We start from the raw sequence: 26,436 nt of genomic DNA on the forward strand, positions 1-26,436 counted from the left end.
CAGCACAACTTTGTTCAGTTTCTCCCATTGTTCTTCATGGCAAAAGCCAAGATTATCCACAGTGGTCTGTAACTGAGCTGCCCTGAACTGCAGCCACTAGCCACACATGGCTATTTAAATTCTGTAAAGTTAAATAGAATTAGAAATTGATCGTGCAAAATCCCTTCATTGTACTTCAAGTGCCCTAAGGTATGTGTGCCTAGTGGCTACCATAGTGGGCAACACCGGAATAGAACATTTCCATCCTCACAGAAAATTCGATTGGTCATATAATGCCTATAAAATCTGATCTCTGTTGCCATTCTTATCTCATCTACTACTACTCTTGCGCTTAGCCTCTCTGCTCCAACCACAGTGCTCCCCTTTCAACCCCCCAGCCCCAGTGGTTCTCACACACTCAAAGTCACAGTCCTACCTGCCTGCCTATTTCTCCCTCTGTCTAGCACACAGACACCTGGCTCATTCCCTTGCTTCTTGCAATTCTTTTCTCATACGTAACCTCAGTCATGCCCTCGTGGCTACCCTAGTTAAATTCGCAGTGCCCGTTTCTTACCTTTCTGTGGCCTATTGCCCACCTTACTTTATTTTTCTCCATAGGTGCGGTCACCATCTGACATACATACCCTTTGCACATTTATTTGTTTACTGTTTGTATATTTCACAAAGGTAGAGATTTTTGTCTGCTTTGTTCACTTCTGCATCCAGTGCCTAGAATAGTGTCTGGGATATAGTAAGTGCTCAATAAACATTTTTGAATGCATGGAGGAGCTTTGTGGAGAAAGACATAACAACAGCACAATAACAACAGCATAAACAGATATAGATTTATTATGTCCGTTAGTGATAATTACCAGGGGGATGTGTGAAAAACACACATTATATGGAAAGTGTTTCAGTCAGCATTTTTAATAGGAAACTATGGCTTAGGAAAGTTAAGTGAATTGCCCATGATCATATACACAATGGGCCAGCCAGAATCTGAACCTACATCCAGTATGGTGTTGGTTCATGTTTCACAACTGCTTCTTTGGAGAAAAAATAAGCACAGGTTTGCAACATTTGCCTATTTCCATGTATAAATACTCCCACCGTGGCTGATTGCAAGCTATTGATATGATCTCACTGACCATGGAGTTGGAAAGAGGTGTGTGCAATCTGTTCTCCTGAGCTCTGCAGGCCCCAGTGTACCACTGCGTGTGACCTTGAAGTCCAAGCTAACCCCACTGTAGCATATGGCCACTCCTAGAAAAGAGCAAGCAGACCCTTCTAAAAAATCCCTCCTTTCTAGAGACCAGGTGACCACTACACTCTAGAATTCCTGGCTCTTGCTGATACCTCCATCCCCCCAAACCAGTTGGGTTCACATTTGACTTGTTTGAATGATGGCATTTTCCTCCTAAGAGGTTCATACTTATTTGACTTGACAGAAAAAGTCACTCTCAGAGGATTCTTCTGTCTGCATTCACCTTTGAAATGGCTGCCTAGATGGCACAGGTAACCCTGTCGGACCTTTGGGGCCTGGGAGGACTACTTTTTAATTGATAATTCATGTTTCTATAATAAGTGGCCTCCTTAATAAGAGCCTGCCTCATCATATGTGATGATTGCTAATTTAGGTTTGCAGGCTTCCTGGATGTAATGAGCTCTAATAAGCCCAAGACTTGTCACAGACTCAGGAAAGCCCGTTTCCCCCCTTGAAGCAATGATTTCCCTCAATCCCTGGACACAATTGGGCATACTCTTAAAAATATTAGTAAGTGTGACTGGGATGTTCACCCCTTTCCAAATACAACATAAAGTCCTGGTTTCATTAAGCCAAGCTATTAAATTAAGAAAGTGTTTTTAATTATCTGAGCATTTCAGGGAGCTCATAAAACATTTAAGGACCTCACAGGGGTGGTGCTGAAGCCCTTTCAGAGTGAATTAGAGTTTTGACTTCTGGAGCTGGATGGGAAGGGCTTGGGGCCCACAGCTGCAGATTCCATTTGGTCCAGAGCAGAGACCTGCCAGAAAGGAAGCTGGTTTCAGATCTTACTGTTAGGCGGTGGTGGAGGTAGTGTGTGTGTGAGGAGTGTGTGTGTATCTAAGCTGTAGGGAAAACCAAATCAGTTTCTCATAGCAAAAACCAAAACACTAAAAACAAAGCCCGACAAAAACCACAAAGATTTCCTATCACTTCCCTTGCACCTGGCTCTCTACTGGATGCTGAGGTTTAAAATGATGCATGTGCTATGCACTCTGTTTATATTATCTCCTACCATCTTTATAGAAGTTATGTGAGTTACCTGATATCACCTCCCCCACCAATAGGTGAGGAAACCAAGAATTAAAATTACCCATTATAGGTACCCAGTGAAGTTCAAACCCTGGGAAACACCCAATTCTGTTTGACCCAAGGCCCTTCCTTGTACCTTATACTAATAAGCGAGCTGTAGCTCACACCCGAATGCCATAAAATAATAACTATTGTCATTGTCATGGAATAATAAATGCCATTTATTTAGGGTGCCAGGCACAATGCTATGCACTCTACATAGCTTATCTAATTTAATCCCCAAACAACTGTATGAACTTACTATTCCCTATATTACAAATGAAGGAACTGAGTCTCAGAGAGAGGTCCAGTAACTTCTGCTAAGCTACACAACTATTGCTAGAGGTGGGATCTGTGCCAGGACTATTGAATGCCAAGTCTGTGTTCTCATTCACTCTGATCCCTGTCTGCTGGAACCTGCCTTGTCAGCTACCCAGTAGGTATTTTGTTAAGTAGCTGAGTATTAGGTTGTACCTGAGCATGCACAGCATGGAAAAGGCATTTCTCTTTAAAACCCGGACCTAAATGTCCTGTCCAGTCTCCTTCTTAATTCTCCTGCATTCTCTCATGACTCCAGCTAATTCACCTGCCCCCAAATATGCCTTTATGTTCATTGGATGAAAGCTACATTTGTAAATAATAAAAGTGAGCCAGTTTTTTCTCAAAATCATAGTTTCCTCATTGCTATCATACACAGGTTGCTGAGACCATTGACGCCTAGGCCAGTGGGCATCCTGGTCCAGGTTTCCTGAGTTCAGTTGCCTTTGGTCATGAGCAGCTTCATTTACATACCCTGGTGGCTGCTCAGATACCATTAGGTGCAGGCATCATACTGGATAAATATTAAGTCTTTATGGCGTTTAAAAATATCTAATAGAATCTTTTTTTTTTTTTTTTTGGCCTAGCAGAGTGGTAAAAAAAAGCAGTCTTTCAGCGAGGTCATGGAAAACAGGTTCTTATGAGTGAGGATGCCACTTGCAACTCCCAAAGGAGGGCAGTTTAGCAACATCTATCCAAATCGCGAGTGCCTAATCTTTCACACCCATCCATTCCTCTTCTAGGATTTTATCCTGTAGCTAAACTTGCTCCCAATGTTATATGTCCATTATTATTTGCTGTAATATTGCTTAAAGTAGGAAAAAACCCAACACATGGCTTTGGGACTTGAGGATAGTTTACATATATATTATGGAACATTTGTAGAGTGGAATACTATGCAGCTGTAAAAACCGAGGGGCCAGTTTGTGTACTGAAATGGGACAATCTTAAGTTATATTGTTTAGTAAAAAGAGAGAGCAAGGCACAGCTCTGAGTATATATTGTGCTTTGTATAAAACCAGGAAGATAGTATATGTGTGCATGTTCTTGAATATGCTTTAAAAATCCCTTAAAGTATATGGAGGCAGGGACTGAATATAGGGAGGGATCTGGGTGGGTGGTGGAGAATTTATTCCCTATAAAATTTTAGGTTTTTGGTTTATGAATCAAATGTATTATCTGTGCAGAAATTACATGACAGGTTGTGGCAGAAGGAGGGAGAAGGGCATTCCAGATGGGCGGTAACACTTGGAACAGGAGCCTGAGATGTTCAGGGAACTGGGGGGTCGGTGACTGAAGCAGAGGAGGGGTCCACAGCACACCCCTAGGACTTTTTGAAGATTTCTGGGTCATTACCCTCAGAGTGACTGCAGGGCTCTGGGTAGCAGGGGGTGCCTCGATCAGGTTCGCATCTTGGAAGGCCGCTCACAGCCTGCTTGGGGGAGCTCCGCGTGGGGCCTCTGCCTTTGCCCAGACAAGAAGCTGTTGTGCTGAACTGAAAAGGGTGTGGCCACAACAAAGAAGTGATAAAATGCGCTGGAGACCTTGCTGGGAGGCAAACTGGTGGTCCCTGGGAGGGGATGGATATGAAGGCAGGGAAACACAGGTGGCACAGGAGGTGAGGATTTTGTCCAGGGACCGGTTTATGCGACCGACAGGTGGGGGTGGGAGAAGAGCTTGAGCCTAATCTTAGGCCCACTGAGTCCAGGTCCCTTTGGTGCATCACAGAGGAGCTGGCGAGAAGGTGGGCGGAGGTAGGATTCTGAAGTTGGGGGACATCTGACCATAGTTGGGAGGCATGTGTGTAGATAGAGGTTGAGGATATGCACAGGAATAAACTTCCTGGGACAAAACAAGTCATTGTGCCCTCCTCCCAGAGATGTGAGTGGAGCTGGTCATTTAAATGCAAGCAGCATCTGCAGAATAGGTGCATCCTGGATGGCTCTCTAATCAGTCGCAGGGGAGTGGTCAACAACAGCAATTATGCAACCTCCCTGCTCTCTCTTCATCTCTCTTCTTCCCACTTAGACCCCTCCAGGCTGGGCAGCCCCTCCCCTGCTCCTCGAGTCTTTCTTAAGACCACCCACCTTGTCTCTCACCTTGGCGGTGTCATTCCTACAGCTTAGAGGTGAGCGGTTAATTCCTCCCTCTCTGAGTATCTCCCAGCCCAGCAAGCAGCAGAGGTCTCCGGGAATAATTGATATTACAGAAAACACAGGGCAGAACGCCAGCTTCACAGTCTCCAAACATTAATGAGTCAACCTTTTCAGTTTCATCAAAACCAAGCTTGGAAACTCCCTGATGGCCCACTGCTAACAAATAGCAGGGTGCCTGCTTTAGCACTGCTGCTCCTCAGGTGTCTGCGTGGTGGGTGAGACCTTGGCTGGATGACAGCAGCCAGGTGGCCCCTTCTGTGCCTTTGTGCCCACACAGGGGCCTCAGGTTTGGCAAGCTGGGTGAACCCTCACTCTTGCAAGGGTCCTCTACATTGGCTTGAACATCAAGAGGTTGGCACCACCTTTTAAACTGTGTTTGTTTAAGCTATCAAGATAGGGCAGAGCTGTTTGTGTCAGGGAAGAAGAAGCACAGGACAGGCCTGATGGCCTTGTAGGAGCAAGAGGGGGCGGGGGGGGGGGTTCTAACTTGGGAGTGACAAGGCTGCTAGGGAGTTCGGATGAATTAAGGAGGGGAAAGGGAGCGGGGAAAATGGGGCAGAATGGGAAACTAAGAGAAGACATGACAAAAGGCAAATAATACATTAAAGGGGCCTTTGGAACAGGCAGTGAGAGACAAAGATAGAGACACCCAGAAAGAGATAAAGTCAGAAACGAGAGCTATGCACATACACGCAGAGAGACACTAAAACAGAGATTGGAGCGCATGGCCAGCTGCTCAGACTGAAGACCAGCAAGCTGGATTCAAAGGCATCGAAAGAGACACTTGGCTTTCATGGTTTGGGTTTGTTTGATTCCTGACCAAGGTGAGCCTTGTTCAGTGCTGTGCCCCACATATATGTTGTTGCTCTTGTTTGTAGTAAGAGCAATAGCAGCAACAATAGTGATAGTAGTTGCTGTGGTGGAATTAAAACTTACTTTTGAATAGAGCTTTACAGATTCCTTGAAGCAACCGTACAAAGCAGACTTTATCATCTCTGCTGAGAATTTAGTAGCTGAAAAATCTCATCCTCTGAGAGGTCAAATCACTTTTAGGATATCACCCAGCTGGTCAAGAACAGAGCTCCTGAGTTTATTGACTGTCCATTTTGTGTATTTCCTTCCTACCTGTCTTTCTTTCCCATTCATTTCAAGTCTCCTTTAAAAAAAATCCTCACCCAAAGATATATTTATTGGTTTTTAGAGAGAAAGGGAGAGAGAGAGAAACATTGATGTGAGAAAGAAACATCCCGTATGTGCCCCTACTGGGGATCGAACCCGAAACCTAGGTATGTGCCCTGACTGGGAATTGAACCTGCAGCCTTTTGGTGCACGGGATGACGCTCTAACCAGCAGAGCCACTTGGCCCGAACATGGATACCTTTCTTTAAAGGTGCGGACATGAGAAGAAAGTAAAATTCCAGTGGTACCACTATTTTTCTTTTAAACAAATACTCACTTTGCAAACATTTCCACCTGCCTCCTGATTGTAGGAAATGAATGGCTGAGACTGTGGGGGAAGGGAATGAGTGAAGCGGAAAGGGAGAGACGAGAGAAGGCAGAGAGCTGTGCTGCTAGCTTTGGGGGTATCTGCAGGATGCTCCCAGTCCAGAGTGGCCAGGGATACCATGGCCATGAGACAAGATTGGGTCGGGGGTACATACCTGACTGTGGTAAGACAAACAGTTTTTCTCTTAAGAAATATTTAAAAATTTGAAATGAGAGACCCAGGGCTTTGGGAGCTGAGGTAGGTTCACAGTATCCCTCTTGGGCTTCTGGCCTCACATCTGCTGTGGTTTCCCCCAGGAGGAACTCCCACCTCCCTGCCCACCTACCCCTTGAATCCTGTGAGATTCCCTAGTCTCCTTCAGTAGTCGGGTTGTGTAATTCACCCAGAACTCCTGTTCGGGAAGCTCCACCTCTCCTATCCTATGTCACTTAGGAAGGGCTGACCTTGCCACCTAGCCTCATGGCCAGTCTTGCCAATCACAGTGCAGCAGTATCTTTCTGCCCGTCATGATTTGTTCAGCCACGACTGGGTCAAGTCAGGCCAATCAGAGGCCTCCCCTGGCCTTGTGAGTCAGAGTTATTATGAAAAACTATTTTTCTCAGGGTCTCCAAATTATTTGGGTGAGATGAGGCATTGCTGCTTGTGATCCAACATATCTCAACATCCTTGGATGCCTTCTCAGTCAGGTTAGCTATCATAGGCCTTATTTTTGATTTATGTTAGTTTGAGTTTGTTTCATAACTAGAAATGTCCTGATAAAAACATCTTTATTTAATTTCCCCTTTTAATTGTTTAAACCAGCTCAACTTATTGTCTACTCCTCATAGTCACACAAGCTTTCATTTACACACGTATTCTCCATTGACAATAAGAAACAAGACTGACTCTAAAGCTGTTCCTGCTGATAGCTGCCTCTGGGGATCATTTCTTGATGCTTAAGTGACTTCCTAGGTGAAACCAAGATGTGAGCACTCTCAAAGGAAGGACCTGTTTCTATAGGTTTTTTCTTTTCTTTGCCTGAACCATACCAACAGCCTACTCAGCATGAGCAGAGAACTTAAATGCAAGGAAGGTTTATGTGTGAAAGGAATTAGATGCTCTCTGAATAGAAGCTGCTTCTATTTGCTGGCTTGTAGCAGTTAGTCATTGCTGCATAGCAATTATTGCTATATAACAAACAACCTGAAACTCAGTGATTCAGAGTGATGAGCATTGATTTAGCTCTGAATTTGCAGATGGTTAGGTGGTTCTACTGGATTGCTGGGCTTGGTAGAACTTCCCCATTTCTCAGATTTGTGTTGGCTGGGCAGCTTTGCCGATGTTGACTATGGTCTCCTATATGGTCAGGACTCTGCTTCATGTGTTTTCACATTTTCTAGCAGGCAAGTCCAGGCTTGTTTTCATGCTGAAGATATAGAAATGAGAGAGAGAAAATGCAAAAGACTCTTTAAGCTTCTGTTTATATTGAGTTTGTTTCTGTCCCATCTGCTGGAGTAAGTTACATGGCCAAGTCCAGAGTCATTGTGGGAAGGCATCACTAAAGGGCAGAAATATATAAGTATATTCTGTTATTTCTAGTGAACATTCATAAAGTTCAGAAGAGAACAGACTCTAGTCATTGGGTTGGAAAATGCTGATTGCTGATGTGAGACCCTGAGAATTTAAAATTTTACAAGGGGGTGGATGGGTGGCTAAGGCATGTGGAGTGGACTTTTCAGCCATACTTGTGAAGGAATTTAGAATTATTTGTACTGTTATCTTTCTGTTGAAAATATTTCACACAGAAAACTATTCTTTCAGTCTTTTACAACTGCCTCTAGTCTTTTTTTTTCAGTGCCAGCACCCCTTTCTTGTCTTTTCAGGAAAGAGGGTCCTCCAAGAACTTATAGTTTAGAATGGGAGGCAGACACAGAAACAGAAAACTTCAAGATTCAAATACAAGGACTGAGGCAGGTGTAAGTACACTATGCTATGAGCTTCTAGAGGCGGGGCACTTAGCCCAAGCAGGCGAACCATTTAGAGAAATCTATTTTAAATTGATTGTTTTATTTGCTGGATTTTATATTGACATGTTTTGCTTTGTTCTCAATGTGTTCTGGGACTGCAGCCTATTCATTTATTATTAAGAGAACGGTAATTATTTCCAGGAGCTCTTGAGACTACACTTTGCTTCCTCTTTGCCTGATCTCTGCTGATTCTGGTATAACCTTCATATCTCTGAGAACATCTGTGGCAGGAAGTGACAACCCTTGTGTGCCTGGTGGAACACACCAAAGTCCCCACTCTGGAAGGAAGCCTTGCAGACCATGACTTCTCAAACTTTAATGAGCATGTGGGTCCCCTGGGGTCTTGCCAAAATGCAGATTCTGATTCAGGAGGTCTGAGGTGAGGCTTGAGATTCTGTTTTTCTAATAAGCTCCCATGTCCTGCCGACGCTGCTGATCTGTGGGCCACATTTTGAGTAGGAAAATTATAGAAGATTGATGGTACCTTCTACACTAGTGAATATTGTAGCAGGGCTGAACAGAGGCCTACTGATGGCTCATCTATCTGGCTGAACTGTAAACTCATGTGGAGGTAGCACCTATTTCTTGCCTGCAACTATATTGCCAGTGCCAGGCACACAGAAAAATCTCAATAAATATTTGTCAAAAAAAGCCTCCTAATACCCCACCCATTTTTCATGGATGTGTGTATGGGGAAGTTTACCTAATGTTCTTCCAGTTTGATGCTGTGAATGGAGCCTGGATCTGTATCTATCTCATGGGCTGCAGTCTTGATCCCTCACCTAATTCAAGACAGCCTGGATGTCCAGGACTGGACCATGTGACACACAGCCTCTTCTAGATTTGAATAAACCTCATCTGAATGCTTGAGTACCTGTCTGATTTGAGGCATTCCTTTCATTGACTACTTATACCATTCTCTATGTTGTGCCCATGGACAAATCAGCTGGATATGGATTATAGCTAAATATTTTATTTTATTTTTATTATTATTATTATTTAAAATATATCTTTATTGATTTCAGAGAGAGGAAAGGAGAGGGAGAGAGAGAGATAGAAACATCAATGATGAGAGAGTCATTGATCGAGCCCACAACCCGGGCATGTGCCCTGAGCGGGAATCGAACCCCAATCGCCTGGATCATAGATCGATGCTCAACCGCTGAGCCACGGCCGGCCGGGCTAGCTAAATATTTTATTAGAGTTTTTTACATTGTCTTAGACTCAACGATTGCCACTGTTGACCTCTTCCTATTACAGATCTTCTGGCTTGGTTAATTTCCCCCAAATATTTTAGCACCTTCCTGCTTTCTTACTTAGAAATCCCAGGAAAGCTGCAAGGTTGGAGCTGGAACTAAGCCAGTGATGACATAAAGGACTAACATTGAAATGTAAGATCATCATCAGCATCTTCGTTTGAGTTCCCACCCAGAAACTTGGCACCCTCTCCTTAGGATGCATTTTTAAAAAGCCAAAAGCAATTATCCATTATACAAACTATCTAAGCCTCAGTTTCCTCGGATGCAAATGGGAATAGCTGCATCATCCTTGTGGAGTTTTAATTAAGGTGAAGTTGTGATACAATAGACATAAAATGCTTATCTTGAGGTCTGACACATGGGAAGTGCTCCATAAAGGGTAGTTCTTTTTATTTGGAGCCCCAGGGAAGGGCTCCAGTGAATTCAGGGTCATATGTCTAACAGCTCATCATGGAAGAGAGAAAGTTGGGTCCGGTAGAGAACAAAGAATAAATAGTGAAAACACAAGGCTGTCACCCCACAAGGAGCCCCTGTGATGAGAGTAAGTGGGCCATGGATCTATCCAACAGAGTAGCTCAGATGTCTGTACCCCTGGGACTCCCCGAGGCTCCGGTAATGCCTTTCAAGCCCCCTTGCTATGGGTATGCTTGGACCTGTACACACCACCCAGCGCTTGCCCAGAATTGGTTCCATCCTCATGCTTATATTTTCTAAGCAGTCATAGAATATATTGATTTAATTTATTCAGTTTCTCAACAAATATTTAGTGACTGTCTTGTCTATGCCAGACACTATCCTAGGACAAGACACATCCAAGGATATAGTGCTGAATAAGCCAGAGAAAGGGCCTGTCTTTACGGAGCTTAAATGTATTTTGCAAAGTGAGGTAGATTTTTTACTCATTCAGGAATCAAGATGGTGCCTAGGATGAGTCTCAGCCTAGCAGAGGTCCTAGTAGGAAAGCACACACAGTAGATACTTACCTGCTCACTGATTAAATCGATGAATATACAATTGTGAGGGATACAAAGAGAAGATGGGAGAGAAGAGAGATGGGGTCATTCCCGTTCTTCTTGGGGACCAGTTGCTCCCTCCATTAGGAATGACCAAGAACAAAAGAATGAGACTGGCTTTGAGATTTGACCATGTGCTAGCTATTGGAAAGATGAATTTTGCAATAAACGACAGACTAATTCCTGCCTGTCCAGCTAAACATTCTTTCTTGGTTTTCCCTATGTCTGAGTGAGCTCAGAGCATTTTACCATATCATCCCAAATGCTGGAAGGTCCATCCTGATCCCAAGTTTCACTGAGCATATTTTGGGGTATGGTGAGTTGGCTTTCCAAGTTTTTAAATCTTGAAATTCATTTTTAATTAAGCTGATAAGTGAACAACTGACATTATTTTAATTTAACTTCAATTGACATAATGTTGCCCAGTCCATCTTACTGTATTTAATTACATTAAGCCAGGGTTTCTCAACCTTGGCACTATTGAAATTTGGGAACAGGTGATTCTTTGTGGTCCTGTACATTGTAGGATGTTTAGCAACCTTCTTGCCTTCTACCTACTAGATGCCAGTGGCTTTCCCCCAGGTTGTGACAACCAAGAAGTATCTCTAGGTATTGCCAACTATCCCCTAGGAGAAAAATTATCCCACAGTTAAAAACACTGCATTGCATGTATCTGGCTACATTTCTTGAGCTACATCTGCTCTGGTGTCGAGTATGGATACTGCTGCACACAAGCTATATGATGTTGGGCAGGCCTAGCCTGAGAGTTGGCTTTGTCATCTGAACAAAGTTGGTTCTGAAGCCTGGCATTATGGTGAGGTTTAAAAGATGACATGTGTAAAGGGCCTGAACAGTGCAGAAGCTCAGTGACTGATCACATCTTATTTTTTGGTTGATAGACTGGGAAAGAACTAACCTCTATGTGGTCTAAGAACTCCCTGGCAGGACATGAGTGATATGGAGCAACAGTTAAGAGCACAAGCTTTGGGGGTGAGACAGACCTAGATTCAACTCCTGGATCCACCATCTAATCACTATGTGATAATTTTGGTCAATGTGTGTAACCTCTCTGCCTCAGTTTCCTTATCTGACAAAAATAATAACAGTACCCTTCCCATAGAGTTGCTATGTTGTGAGGATTAAACAAGATCATGAACGTGAAACACTGAGCACCATGCCTGTGGCTGAGTCAAGTTTGCTGAATTACTATTAGTTATTGTTGCTATTATTATCGGTGTTATTTCACCCTTGGGTCCCTTCCTGGGGGTAGCTTCAAAGCAGATAGTGGCCTCTTTCCAGGGGTTTCCTATGGAGCCAGAGTAGTTCAGTCAACAACTTCCCTAATGAGCTCAAGACTCCATCAGCAGGACCCTTTGTTTTCTTAGGAGCCCTCTGTCAACATGGTTTCCGTTCTTGCATCAACATTACACCAGCCGCATGTTCACCAGCCTGCGCGGGACTCAAGACTATCAATTGCTAAGTGGAGTAAATGATACCCATTGTTAAAACAGGGCAAATGCCTATTTCCTTTACACAATGGAAGGAACTGTTGTAGGCTATTAAGTAAAGAACTATAAATAACACACTATAAAATGCTTTACATATGCCTTATCGCACTGAACTGCAACACTGAAGTAGCTGTTATGGCTGGGTAAATTATATGTGTTTTTAAACACTGTCTAAAATACATATTTACACATACTTTAAATCCTACACTAAACAGTCGCTATAGCAACCAGCAAAACACAAAAGCCTTATTAAGCATTCTTTGTAGTATTTTTAGGATTTTAATCATTAGGAGAAAACTCACAGGCCACGTAGACACCAGGGAACATGAAGAAAGAAAGTCTTTATAGGACCAAAAGAATGAGGCTGGCTTTGAACCTGGTGGGAGAGGATTTTATTTTTTAAAACTAATAATCACCAAGGGCCTTCTCTTTGTGAAGGCAGTGCTGTGTTTGGGGTACATCAGACACAATTTTGGAATTGCAATCTGGTTTCTCAGCAGAGAAGAGAGATTCTTCAGTTAACATATTCCAGCAAAAGATCACTTTCAATCTTTTCTCTTTAGTCACACCAAGAAAATATTTCCTTGCCATTCGAACATGAAGTAATCTGTAATGTCTGATGTCTGTGTTGAGCCTGAGTCACATAACTCTTTGAAGGGAAATTCTAGTGGTTTCATTGGGGTGGGGCCATGTTATATCATTTGAGTGCTGTGTTTATCCGACTGCCAATGGCATGCTAAAATAACGAGCCCTAGACATATCAGCAACTTAACACTTAAAAAATTTCTTGCTCATGCTGTGTCCAGTGCCAGTTGGTGCAGTTTCTGCTCCATGTTGTCACTCAGGGACCCTAGGGAACTCTGTTGTTTTGTGATGCCACCACCCAAATGCTTGCTTTCCAGGATTCTGCAGCAGGGCAAGAGAGAGCTGGGGAGTGGCTTCGTGGCCCAGAAGCGGCACACCTCATTTCCACTCACATCCCACTGGTCAGAACTCAAATCACGTAGCTGCAACAAAAGATAGATAGGGGAGCATGTGGAATATTTAGTCAGCACTAAACATCTTTGGGAAAAATATTACTTAAATGTCAGAACTATGCCAGATACTTTTTACTGCTTAATCTTATCTTTAAAACAACTTTGCAATGCAAAATTTCCCCATTCATTGTTGGGCAGACAGGCTCAGCAATCTTAAATGACTTGTTTAAGGTCACTCAACCCAATATTGGAAGGATGAATTAAATTTAGGTCAATCCATAGCTAAATATAAGACTCTGTGACCCAGTAGTTCCATTCCTGAGTACTTTCCCCCAAATGCACACATATGTTCACTAAAATGCATGTTTATACAATGGTCATAGATGCACTCTTCATAAGAGCCCCAAACTGAAAACATCCCAAGTCCACCAATGGAATAAAGAAATTGATTGTGATGTATTAACACGGTGGGATACTCTATCGTACTGAGAATGAATAAATAAATGATAGCTATCTACAAACATGAACAAATGCCACAAATAGTTCGTTGACTAAAAAAGTCATATACAAAGAGTTCATACTGTATGAGTCCATATTGTATTATTCAAGAGCAAGAAAAATTAATCTATGGTGATAGACGTCAGGATAATGATTACCTTGGAGTCCGGTAGTGATGAAGAGGGTACCTGTGCAGAGCTTCTGTGTTTCTGGTAATGTCCATTTATCTGGATGCTAGTTATATGGATATGTTCAGTTTGTAAAAATTTATTTAGCTGCACAATTATAACTCTGTGTATTGCTCTCTATACGTTACACTTTAATAATAAATTTACTTGAAATAAACAACTTAAAAAGTAGAAATTCTAGATTCAGATCAAACTTATTTCAAAGCCCTGAGCTTTATCATGGAGCACTCATTTCTTCCCCAAACACGTTGAAAGGAAGCTCATTGCCAGCCTTTAAAGAGTTCAGCTTGATTCCTGCCCTACTGACATAGCCCATCCATGAAGACAGGTCCTTAGAATCACGGTTTGGACAGAAACTTGCAGAAAATTTGAAAGAATTCTCAAAGTCAACTACAATTCACTCTAATAGTGACTTTGGTAAGATAATTTTCTCTCTTAAAACCAATTGTAAACCTGGATCTCCACAGGACGGAGGGAAAGACAATGGAATTGTTTCCTCCTCAGGCTAGAGGAATGGACATGGCCAAGTGTAGAGGAGAGAATGAAACCTATATTAAAACAAACCCCCAAACCAAGACAACAATAATGTAGATTAGCGCCTGGGCTGTTCCCATCCATTTTTTTGGAGCCGTCATAAAACTCAAAAGCCATTGTACCTGCCCAGCTAAAATGAACTGACAACTGCAAGATTAATCCTATTGTTGCCCTGCGCCCCCCCTCTTCCCTTAACACACCCAACACCAAAACAGCAATTTGGTGGAGCCCTGACTGCCAAAAGACGCTGTTGTCTTAGAGACGGTATTAGTGGTAAATCCTCAAGCTGTTTTATAAGTACCTCCTAGGTTGGCAACAGAAGGCTAAACACAGAACTGCAAGATGAGCTTGAATTTAATTTTGCAGTTTTCATCTGTCATCATGTTATGACAGTATGGCACTCTGGGCTTTGCAGAAGGTGCCGGGCAGGAGCGTAATACTCCTACTGGGAAGGACTTCTCTCCCATCTGTTCCTGTCTTGGAGGCAGTGTTTGTGGGATCATGGTTTTCAAAAGTCTAATGGAAGTCACTAGAGGCCACTCTAAAGACCTGTTAGGCTCTTAACCAGCGGCGCTCTTTCTCTGCATACTTTGTTCGCTCACTGACTTATTTTGCATGCCCTTTCTAAGTGCCTGTTTTGTTTTAGGTGCTGTACATGGCTCTAGGCGTGCACTGGAGAGCAAAGAATATATACTCGCTGCCCTTGAGAAGCTTCTGATCCAGAGGGAGAAAAGACAAGTAAGTGAGAAATTTTCAGAGATGCCAATGAATGTGGCAAGTCAGAGTAAGTGGTGTGCTACAGGAGCAAATGGGGGAGCGAGATCACTTCTTGGAGGTAGTGATGTCTAGGCTAGAACGTGGAGTCCGGGGAAGCTGCTCTGGGCGCCCGCAGTGTTGCAATCACTGTGCCAGGCTTTGCAAATACGAGGCTGGAAAGAGGAAGGTCTGAATGCTAAGGCAGCGCAGAGTTGGACGAGGCGTAAAGATAGTCACATGGCCTATTTCAATAGCTTGCTGTTCGGCCCGGTGGGATCAGCTTGGTGGGTTGATGTCTGAGTTAACTCTGGACGAATAAGTAGCAGATAGCGGGGGAAAGCTTGGAGAGAGGACATGGGGGAAGCTCTAAGCGAGGGAACAGCATGTGCAAAGCGCAGTCGCGGAGCAGTGGGCCCATGGTGAGCGTTTGGCCTGCTGCAGTGCCACTGGAGTATGTAGCTGGAGGCGGGGAGCAGAGGGGTCTGGGAGGCGCTCCTGTGGCAATTAGTGACCCGTGGCAATTTTGGTGAATCACCCACTGGTGGTGGTGGCGATCTGAGGGCACTGTGTTTGATAAGATCGCCCTAATAACAGTATGGGGAAAGGATGGCATCCGAATCCAAGTCAGTGTGACCACTGTACCAGCGGCACCCACAAGCCTTATGCTTTCCTCCCTCCCTCTGGGCTGTTAGAAACACGGAATCTGACCCAGAGAACGACCACTGGGAGCAGAATAATCTGTTATCCTGCGTTTCGCCTGTGGACACACGGCCTTGGTGCAGATTTATACAACTGCATTTAGGACCGATGATAGAATCATTGTTATTTTTATCCCTTCCATGACACAAACCAAGGGGAAAAAAATCATAATAAAATTTTACAAGTTAGCTGCCACCGAGAATAAACAAGAGAGCACTATCCGAAATGAATCAGGGGCTCTAACCGAATCTCCTCTCAGGACAATAACTCTAATGCAAGGCCGGGGTCTGAGGAGGTCGCAGTGCAAAACTCTCCTGGGGCAATTCCGAGGAGAAAGGAGATATTCTCCTCCTGTCATCTTCACTTCATGTCCTAATATGTCTGTGGATGTGCAGAGAAAACATAATCTCCGGCCTCTGCTCTGAATCAAGGTTTGGCTAACCAGGACCATTAAGGCATCCCTAAGGATCAGAGAATTAACCCTCTGTGAACCCGGGGAAGCCACCAGAAGAAAGCTGCTCCATTCTAATAGTGATTGAGCCAAAATGTCACTTGCCATTAAGTTCCATTGGCATTTTTTTCCTTTTAAAATTACACAATTACCTTTAAATTGTGTACAGGAGCTCATAACTGCTGTCCATTGGAGGTAATCGGGAATGATTACATTTTGCCCATGGACGGGCTGCCTCTTCTAGAGTCTTTTTGTCCATTAAGTCTCTGCCTATGTCAGGTTCCATTTAAGTATCAATGAGAAATAAATTCTGTAGCACAGGAGACATTGCATGTTTGCTTTTTAGAGTTACCGCCTTTGTTAGCTGACGGTTCTTTAGAGATTCTCCTGAAGCCTCTTGTGTGTGTGTGTGGCAGATATGCATTCTGCATATCTCCTAGGTGGTCTAGAGACATATCATGGCAATGGGCTGACCCCATGAATTCTCCAAAAAAAACCAAACACCTGGAAAGACAGGTCTAAACTTAGTCATTCTTTGCTGCCTTCAATTGAGGTAGCCTTAGTGTAACTGCTGATAGACCGAGTTGTAGAATTATTCGTCCCTTCATTTGCTCACTCACTTGACATGATCCTTGTGCATCTGCCGTGCGTGAGACGTTGGGCCTGGCGCTGGGCTCAGTGGTGAGCAGGGAGCGTAGAGCAGTGGTGGACAGACACAATTAAGCAAGCGATTCCTTTACAGTGCGGTAGGGAGATGACGGGGAGAGAAAGAGGCCCAGCTTCGGCACATTTATTCCAGTGCTGAGGGCGCAGGCAAGGCTCCTCAGAGGGAATTACACCGAAGCTGAGCCCTGAGGACTGGGGAGAGCTTCACTGGCTGAGACGCCTGGAGGTGGGAAGGCAGGTGGGCAGGCTGAAGATGGAAAGCAGGTATATGGGCACGAAGAAGGCAGAGCAGGGGCCAGGTTGTCCGGGAAGGGTGAGGACGGAGGGAGGCTGGGATCATATCACAAGGAGCTCTGTAAGGCCTGTTAACCAGCGTGGACTTTATCCTGAGGGTAAAGGAGAAGAGAGGAGAGGTGTGACCAGACATGCATTTTGGAAATATCGCTGTGGACATTCTATTCATAGTCTATGATTGGTCCTATGGAGATCCGATGCATTTGTAAACTTGGTGAGACCTCACGTTGCAATGTCTCTTTCCCCAGAAACAACCTTGAACCAGCTGCACCCTTTGATTTTGGTCTTTTACCCCAAGAACACCCCTCTGTGCTCCATTTATTCCAATTCTGCATGTAATAGAATAGAGTCACAGTAAACCCATCTAAAGAGGTTCACAGCCAAGAGTTGAAGTCATGACAAGAGCGTTAACACCCATGGCCCAAGACCCTATCCAGAGACCACTTGTAAACAGAGGAAGTCTTAGGGTTAGCTATGGCAAAATGAATTAAATGGCTGTAATGTCAAGTTCTTCTACTTTACTGATAGCAGAAGTTTAAATGTTATGAGTTGTAACATTTCTGACATCATCCAGCATTATGTTAGAGAGACCACTGGACTTAGGGTCTTAAGATACAAATTTGAAGTTCAGTTATGTCATTAATACCTTAGGCACGGTATTAAAGTCTTTGTAGTTCCATTTTTTTTCCATTTAAAAAGTTAATGTGACTTCTGCAGCCCAAGAAGTCATGAGGACTCAATGATGTAGGCATAGCATATTGATACGCAAATAGGTATTTATTGAACGAATGGAAAAGAGACATTGGAGACCCTCTGACTCTCTAGGCTATAGTCTCCTCATTTGTAAAATGAAAAGGTTGGGTTAGATGGTTTTGAATTCTTTACAGCTCAAATCTGTAATTTCCTGCTGCTTCCCTATTTTAGAGGCTTGTACTTAGCATGTTGTGCTAAGTATAAGAAAATTTGGTTTGGTGTCCTGTAATGTCAAAGGACAAGAAATAAAAGATTTCTGAGAGAAGAACCCTTAGTGACTCCTCTGGCCTCCCTAAAATTGCTCTTATCCCAAAAGTCAGGTGATGAGAAGAATGCTCATTTGCTGCTGTGACTGGCTTTACGTGACTCCCTAGTGAAGACTCGGTCTCAGAGGATGCGACTGACAGCAGGTTTCCTGGAAGACCACTTTGCACTGTAGAAAAAAATTGCTTTATCCTTTTATGTATCTCATGAAACACTATTGATGCACTGTTCATGCTAAAAAAAAAAAAGAACAAACTTTGTGGTTCTTCCGAAGGACTAGAAGGGAGATGATTCTGAGTGCAGAAAATCTGATATCTGATATTGAATATATGTTCTTGCTGGCACCTGAAAGGTGATTGGATTTGGAATGTAAGTTCCCCTGGGAATTACCGCCTCTCTGCAGCACCTTTGCTGTACACACATTCTACCTTTGCTGTATTTAAAGAATTTATTCTTTCTTATTAGGTGGGCATTGGCTTCACTCAGTATTGAATGCCTCAGCAGATAGGCCTTTACTATGGCGGTGTAACTAAGAATAGCACAAGTGGAACTCTTCCAAAGACACGAGAATGGAACATTTGGGGGAACAAAAACCCTATCTATGTAGGAATGTCTAAAGTATGCCCTAATCACAGTTGAAATATCTCTAGGATGACAGTGGGTTATCTCCTATATTGTTGGGACCTAGGACCTGGTGTTTTCTGAATTATCAGTATTTTCTCTTTTGGTGCTTCAGAGAAGGCTGACTATAGTGTTGATCACAAAGGACCATCCAGATGCCAACCCTAGAATGCAACCCTCAAACCTTAGGAAACAGCTGCAAATCTGCTACTCAAGACGCTGTGGCAAGGTTAGAGAGCAAAACCACAGTTTCAACCTTGCTTTTTCTGGGAGTCTGGGATAACCTCTCTGTATGCGGCTTCCCCAGTATGGCCTGCCTTTTATTATGATCTCTCCTTTGATGTGCGTCTCTTAGCGTGAACGTTACAGTCCCAGGAGATAGGAGACTAGTTACCCATTCCCTTTCTCTAGACATTGTCTGGCACATAGTAGGTACACAAAATATTTTTCTAATAAAAGGTATAGTATATTGATTAGTGTTGCATTTTAATTATCTGCCTCCCTCACTAGATTGCAAGCTCCATGAAATACAGACTTCATTTTTTTCCCCTCTAAATACTGTGTTAGAAGAGTGCTGGTTGCTAGTGTTCAGTAATTATTTACTGAATGAGTGAATGAATAAACACACAGAAACCCAAATAACCAATTTAAAAGGGAAGAGAGTGGTCAGTCTCGTTACTTAATACCTTTGCACTCAAACTTCACTTCGCAGAACAAACATATTGTGCTAAAAATGGTTGTTAAATTAATTCATCTATTTCTGTATTCTGATTCATCAATACGCTTTGTATGTTTGGATGTATTTTAAAATTCTGACACTAAAATAATTTTAGTACCTTTTTTTAAAAAACAGCTCTATTGAGGTATAATTGATATCTAATAAACTGCACATATTTAAAAGGTACAATTTCATAAGTTGTGATATATGTAGACACTGGGAAACCATCACACAAGATAATAAACATATCCATTATCCCCAAAAGTTTTCTCGGGTCCCTTGGTAATCCCTCCTTCTTGTTAGGCAACCACTGATCTGCTTTTTGTCATATATGTTTGTATTTTCTAGAATTTCATGTAATGGAATTGCACAGTGTGTACTCATTTTTGTTTGGCTTTTTTCACTCATCACAATTATCTTGAGACCAATCCATGTTGCAGTGTGTACCGAGAGTTCATTCTTGTTTTGCTGAGAAATATCCCATTGTATGAATATTCCTCTGTTTAACCATCCACCTGTTGTTGGGTATTTGGGTAGTTTCCAGTTTGGGACGGTTACAAATTAGACTTCTCTGAACATTCATGTAAAAGACTTTGCATAGAAAAATATTTTTATTTCTGTTGAGCAAATACCAAGGAATGGAATAGTTGAATCCTGTGATAGGTGGGTGTTTAACTTTTTAAAACTTGTCAAGGTCTTTTTCAAAGTGGTTAAGTCATTTTACATTCCCACCAGCACTGTTTGAGAGTTCAAGTTTTTTTCACACCTCTTCTGAGACTTGGTGTGATCCGTCATTTTAACTGTAGTCATTCTAATAGGTATGTAATGGTATCTCGTAGTTTTAATCTTCATTTCCCTTATGACTAATTATATTGGGCACCTTTTCATGTACATACTTGCTACCCATGTATCTTTTTATTTATTTGGTGGTTTGTTACTTGTTTGTTATTATTGACTTTAAAGGGTTCTTTATATTTTTTGAATAGAAATCCTTTACCAAATGTATGATTTGCAAATATTTTCTCTCAGTTTGTGGCTTGTTTTTTCATTCTCCTCAAAGTGTCCTTTGAAGAGTAGGCATTTTAAATTTTTATGAAGTCTAATTTATCAATTTGTTCCTTTATGGATCATGCTTTTGATGTTATGTCTGAGAAATTATTGACTAATCCAATATTAAAAAGGCTTTCTGCTATATTTTCTTCTTGAAACCTTCTGGTTTTAGGTTTATATTTAGGTCTATGATCCATTTTGAGTTAATATTATATATTGTTCAAGGTATGGATCAAAGTTAATACTCTTTTACAATTGTTCCAGCACCATTTGTTGTAAAGACTACCCTTCATCCACTGAGCTTCCTGTGCACCATGTAGAAAATCAGTTGTCTGTGTATTGATTATTGAAACTTTAGCATAAGTCTTGAAATCCAGGAGTGTTTGCACTACAGCTTTATTCTTTTTCAAGGTTGTTTTGGCTATTTTAGCTATTTCAGATTTCCATGTGGCTTTTAGAATATTATCAGTTTCTACCGTAAGAAGCCTGCTGGGATTTTGATTGAGGAAAATTGACATCTCACCTATATTGAGGCTTCTGACCCATGAACGCAGCATATTGTTCCATTTTTTGTGTCTTTAATTTCTCCAGCAATGTTTTATAGATTTCAGTGTACAGGTCTTTCACATCTTTTGTCAGCTTTATTCCTAAGCATTTTATATTTTTGATCATAATGTAAATGCTATTTAAAAATCTTTAATTTCCAGTTGTTTGATGACAGTGTATAGAAATATAACTGATTTTTGTATATTGATCTTGTATATTGCAACTTGTTAAACTCTTTTATTAGTTCCAGTATCCTTTTAGGGGATTCCACCAGGTTTTCTACATAGGAGATCATGTCATACATAAATAAGAACAGCTTTAGTTACTTCTTTCCAGTTGGCACCACTTTACTTTTATTTCTTTTCCTTACCTTATTGCACTGGCTAGAGTGTCCAGTACAACACTGAACACAAGTAGTGTGAGTGGACATTCTTTCCCTTTTTCCTGATTATAGAGGGAAAGAATTCAGCCTTCAAGTACAAAGTCAGAGCATTTGCAGAAGAGACCATCTGTGCTCTGCAGTCTGTATAAAGCCCCAAATGTATATATTTGCCCATTTCTGATGAAGATTGCTGTGGAATGTGGAATATCATTACACAAAAATCAGAGTCAGCAGCTGACACGAAAACAGGATTTAAGCAGGATTAAGGACAGAAATAGTCCCCTCACAAAGAGACTTAAGACCCTAATGAGAAGGGACTGTAAATTAATATCAGACCTGTGCTTTAGATTACTTATAACTTGATATTGTCAGGGTGATATTAAGTAGAAACAAGGGCTTTGTGTGTTCTCACAGCTGGCCTCAGCCTGCTTCCTGAGCCACACTGTTGGGAAGGAGGTGTGTGCAGCGGTGCACTGGGCGCGGCTTGCCCAGGCTCTACAGTCGACAGTGTTGATCTCTTCCAGGCTTACATTCCATGATATCATCTCGGTAGCTAGAAATTCACTATGGTAGGAATACTTACACCATGAAAATTTGGCTAATCAGGGACTTTCCCTCCCAGAGAGCTGGTTGTTAGACCTTTCTCAGCACACCACTATATAGTCCATACTCTGTATGTAATTATTATTGATATATTAATATATTCACATAAGTTATAATTCCTTGCATCGAAGAGTAACACACAGCAGGATTTTATGTGTATCTAAGAAAGAAAAATGCTATCAATCTAAATTTCGAAATTCCATTGTTAGAGGGCACACCCAATTGTCAGCTGCGCTAAAATGTGAGAAAACCTGAACTTTAGCATTGACGAAATACAACATTACTAACATTCACTGTACAGTTTATTTTATTGTATGCATCTGTTATTCATATAAAATGCTTAGCTTCATATAAAGGGCTTACAGAGTCCTGTTTAAAAACGAACAAAAAACAATAAACAAAGAATGCAAAACAGTGTTCGAAGTTTAACTAAAGTATTTGAACTTGGTAAACCCAGTTCATAATCTGAGTCAAGATGTGAGACCTCATGTAGGCAAATCAAAGAAGCAGCCCTCTTTCACCTGCTCTCACATGCACGTCCTGCTTTTTATTGATATAGTTTGCTTATTGAATCATCTGTCTTTCTAGATAACAGCATGAATGAGGGCAGGACCCCTGTGTCTTACTGTCCTTTACATTCCTGGTATTGAGGTTGCTATCCAGCCCACCGTAAGTGATCAAGAAATGGCAAGTGAAAAACATCTATGTATCATAGTCTATGATCTATGTCACCCATCCATGTGTGTCTGTCTGTCTATTATCTATCTATCTATCTATCTATCTATCTATCTATCTATCTATCTATCTATCTATCATCTATCTATCTATCTATCTATCTATCTATCTATCTATCTATCTATCATCTATCTATCATCTATCTATCTATCTATCTATCTATCTATCTATCATCTATCTATCTATCTATCTCTATCTATCTATCTATCTATCTATCTATCTATCTATCTATCTATCTGTCTATCATCTAATCTATCATCTGTTATCTATCTATCTATCTATCTATCTATCTATCTATCTATCTATCTGTCTATCATCTAATCTATCATCTGTTATCTATCTATCTATCTATCTATCTATCTATCATCTATCATCTATCTATATCTATCTATCTATCTGTCTATCATCTAATCTATCATCTGTTATCTATCTATCTATCTATCTATCTATCTATCTATCTATCATCTATCTATCTATCATCTATCTATCTATCTATCTATCTATCTATCTATCTATCTATCATCTATCTATCTATCTATCTATCTATCTATCTATCTATCATCTATCTATCTATCTATCTATCTATCTATCTATCTATCTATCTATCTATCTATCTATCATCTATCTATCTATCTAGCAATCATCTATGGACCTATCTCTGTCTGTCGTCTGCCTGCCTGTGTACCATGACTCCTAAGGAAGGCATGTCCGAGTTTGGGCATACCCTTACAGAACGTGAATGAGCTACTTTCACACATCTTTCATTATGACTTAGAAATCAGATACGTTGTCCAGTAACCTGTTTCCTCTTGACAATCTCACCCAAGAGCCCATCACTCAGAGCTGGCCAAATAACCCGGTTTGTAGGGTCGGATATTTCTGAGGGATAAATTGAGTATGAAGACAGTCGATGCCTGATCATATTGAATGCCTCCCTAGCCTGGCAAGCTGGCATTCGGGCATCCCGACACCCATTCTTGTTTTTCCCTTAAGGACACAACACAGGGGAACGTCCTCAGCCCAGCTGCTTAAAAGCATCAGAAACAAAGTCTCAGGGCAGCTGCTCTGAGGGCGCCGGGTTCCTTATGTGAGAAGCTCACCACCGCCGCCAGGTACCAGCCAAACCTGTCACTCTGACCCGCTTGGACATGGTGGCTTCCTGCCTTTTCTTTTTCCCAGAGGCTGAAAATATCCCCTGATGGCTCAACAGAGAAAAATAAATTGTCCTCATGTATTTACACAGAGGAGGAGATTTTGCTCATTGTATTTGCAATTCCGCCTCGTGCGATGACCTCCATTTTCATAATCCTTCATGGAGTATCATGATTTAAAAAGCTTTCTCTCCCTGCTGTTTCTGTTAAAAGGTTTTCTGGTGCGATTCTTGGAAAGTCAAATTCTGCATTTAAATGTTGCATTTTCGCAGATATAATGTAAAAGAGGCCATACTTCTGGCGTGTTCTTCTTCCTGGGAGAATGGCAAGCAATGCCATCCTTCTGCACGTATTGTTAACCAAGCCGCGAGAGCACACAACAGCTTTAATAGCGAAGCCATTGTGATTACATCTTGCTCATAATTACATTTATTTGCTCACATATGTCCAGAAAGGCAAGCATTAGCCAGCCTGTATGCGTGTGTGTTTGTGCAAGGAAAATCACTCGGCGGGCCGACGGTGAGGAAAATAGCTTCCAGGCACTTAGGTCTCTCCCGTCACGGACACTCGCAAAGACCCGCAGGACTTACTTAGTTTTTGCTTTCACGCTTCTCAAATCGATTGCATTTGGAAAGCAGGGGGATTTATTATGGGTGATGGATTTGCATCAAAATAATCAAAATATTAGGGGCCGCATAGAACAAGATACATGCCTGCGATCCCTAAGAGAAGAAAGTCGAGCAGTGCCACGGGTGAAAGCGGCTTTAGCAATGGCCACTGTCCCCGAGGAGAGGGCGTATGCAGCTTCTGGGGGAACTTAGAGAATACGAGAGTTACGCGTGGGAAAGGATTTGAGATCTGCGTCGCTGAGCGGACCCTAAAGCAAATGAGAAAGTGGTGGAAATGGGCTTTGGTGCTTTTGTGAGACAGATGAGTTTGGATCCTGGCTGGGCCATTTGTAACTCCACAGACTTCAAAGACGTTACTTCGCTCCTCTGTGCCTTCATTTTCCTACCACTAGAATGGGGGCAGCAATACCAAGCTTACTGGGGGCAGCAATACCAAGCTTCTCATTTATTACTCACTAGACTATAAATACATTCCTGACTGTTTGGGCCACTGCTGTACCCTTAGATCCAGGCACAGTTCCTGGATTATCGTACTTCCTTGGTGAATATATTTTTTAAAATAAATGAATGAAAATTACTTGATATACCTATGGCTCAGCAAATAGTATTGTATTAGTTTGCTATTGCTGCTGTAATAAATTACCACAAACTTTGTGGCTTAGAGTACCAATTTATGATCTCACAGTCCTGAAGGTCGGGAGCCTTAAAATCAGCGTGTCAAGTGGGTTGTGCACCTTCTGGAGGCTCCAGAGGAGAATCCATTCCTTGACTTTTCTGGCTTCTGGAAGTCACCTGCCTTACTTGGCTCATGGTCCCTTCTTCCATCTTCAAAGCCAGCTGTACATTAGCTACTGACCTGCTTCTGACCGACATTCCTGCCTCCTCCCTACGATAAGGACCTTGTGGTTACCTCAGGTCTACCAGATAATTCAGATAAATCTCCCTATCTCAAGATTCTTAATGTACTCACACTTGCGAAGTCCTCTTTTGTCCCATAAGGTAACATGTTCACAAGTTCAGGTATTAGGATGTGGACATCTTTGCCTTTATTCTGTCTCCCACAAGTCTGTACTGTGGACTAAAACCACCCTATTTGTTTTTACCACTTCTTTTTATTACCTGCTTGAATGTTCCTGTTGAAGACTCTCTTAACAAGTGACAAACTTACAGATTCTTTTTTTTGCCTTCATGGCGATGGTCCACGGGACACCAACCATGTCCCTCTAGGCCTCAGGTGGTGGTGATTTATCTCACATTGGGAGGTACGAGGGTCCTTTGTTGAGTTGAAGAAGGTGCTTTCAGCAGCTGGCAGAGGGTTTGGCACTCAATAAATGTTTGTGGAACAAATGTTTGTTGAACAAGTCAGTGTTGAAAGGTACCAGCCTACCTTCAGGGATCATTTCTTTCTTTTTTTTTTTTAATATGTTTTTATTTATTTCAGAGAGAGGAAGGGAGAGAGAGAGAGAGATAGAAACATCAATGATGAGAGAGAATCATTGACCGGCTGCCTCCTGCATGCCCCCTACTGTGGATTGAGCCTGTAATCTGAGCATGTGCCCTTGACTGGGAATCAAACTGGCAACCTTTTGGCACATGGGAGGATGCCCAACCAGCCAAGCCACACTGGCCAGGGCTCTAAATTTCTTAAAGGCAGGTTTGTTTTGTCTTTGAAACTCAGAGCTTAGCAGAGTGCAAGATTTGTGGTCCAGGCAGAGTCAAGTTTGGTTGAACTGACGCTGCAGGTGATTAAGAGAACTGGGTGGGGAGCTTGCCCACACTGCTTTTGAACTGCGTGGACTGGGCAAGGTAAGCCTCCTCGCCAAGTCAGACTCCTCTGTCT

General features: G+C 42.2%; 1 long non-coding RNA gene across 1 annotated transcript in view; it reads left to right on the top strand.

Annotated features, from left to right (window-relative positions):
• The window catches only part of LOC107524806 (uncharacterized), a 227,920-nt gene that overhangs the window by 146,671 nt on the left and 54,813 nt on the right, over positions 1-26,436 (top strand). The window contains exon 2 of the long non-coding RNA XR_001602009.2: positions 14,925-15,016. This is a non-coding gene — a long non-coding RNA (uncharacterized LOC107524806). The remainder of the gene's footprint in view (positions 1-14,924; positions 15,017-26,436) is intronic.

This window comes from Miniopterus natalensis, chromosome 18, assembly GCF_054644295.1.
Source record: "Miniopterus natalensis isolate mMinNat1 chromosome 18, mMinNat1.hap1, whole genome shotgun sequence".
Lineage (NCBI taxonomy): Eukaryota > Metazoa > Chordata > Mammalia > Chiroptera > Miniopteridae > Miniopterus > Miniopterus natalensis.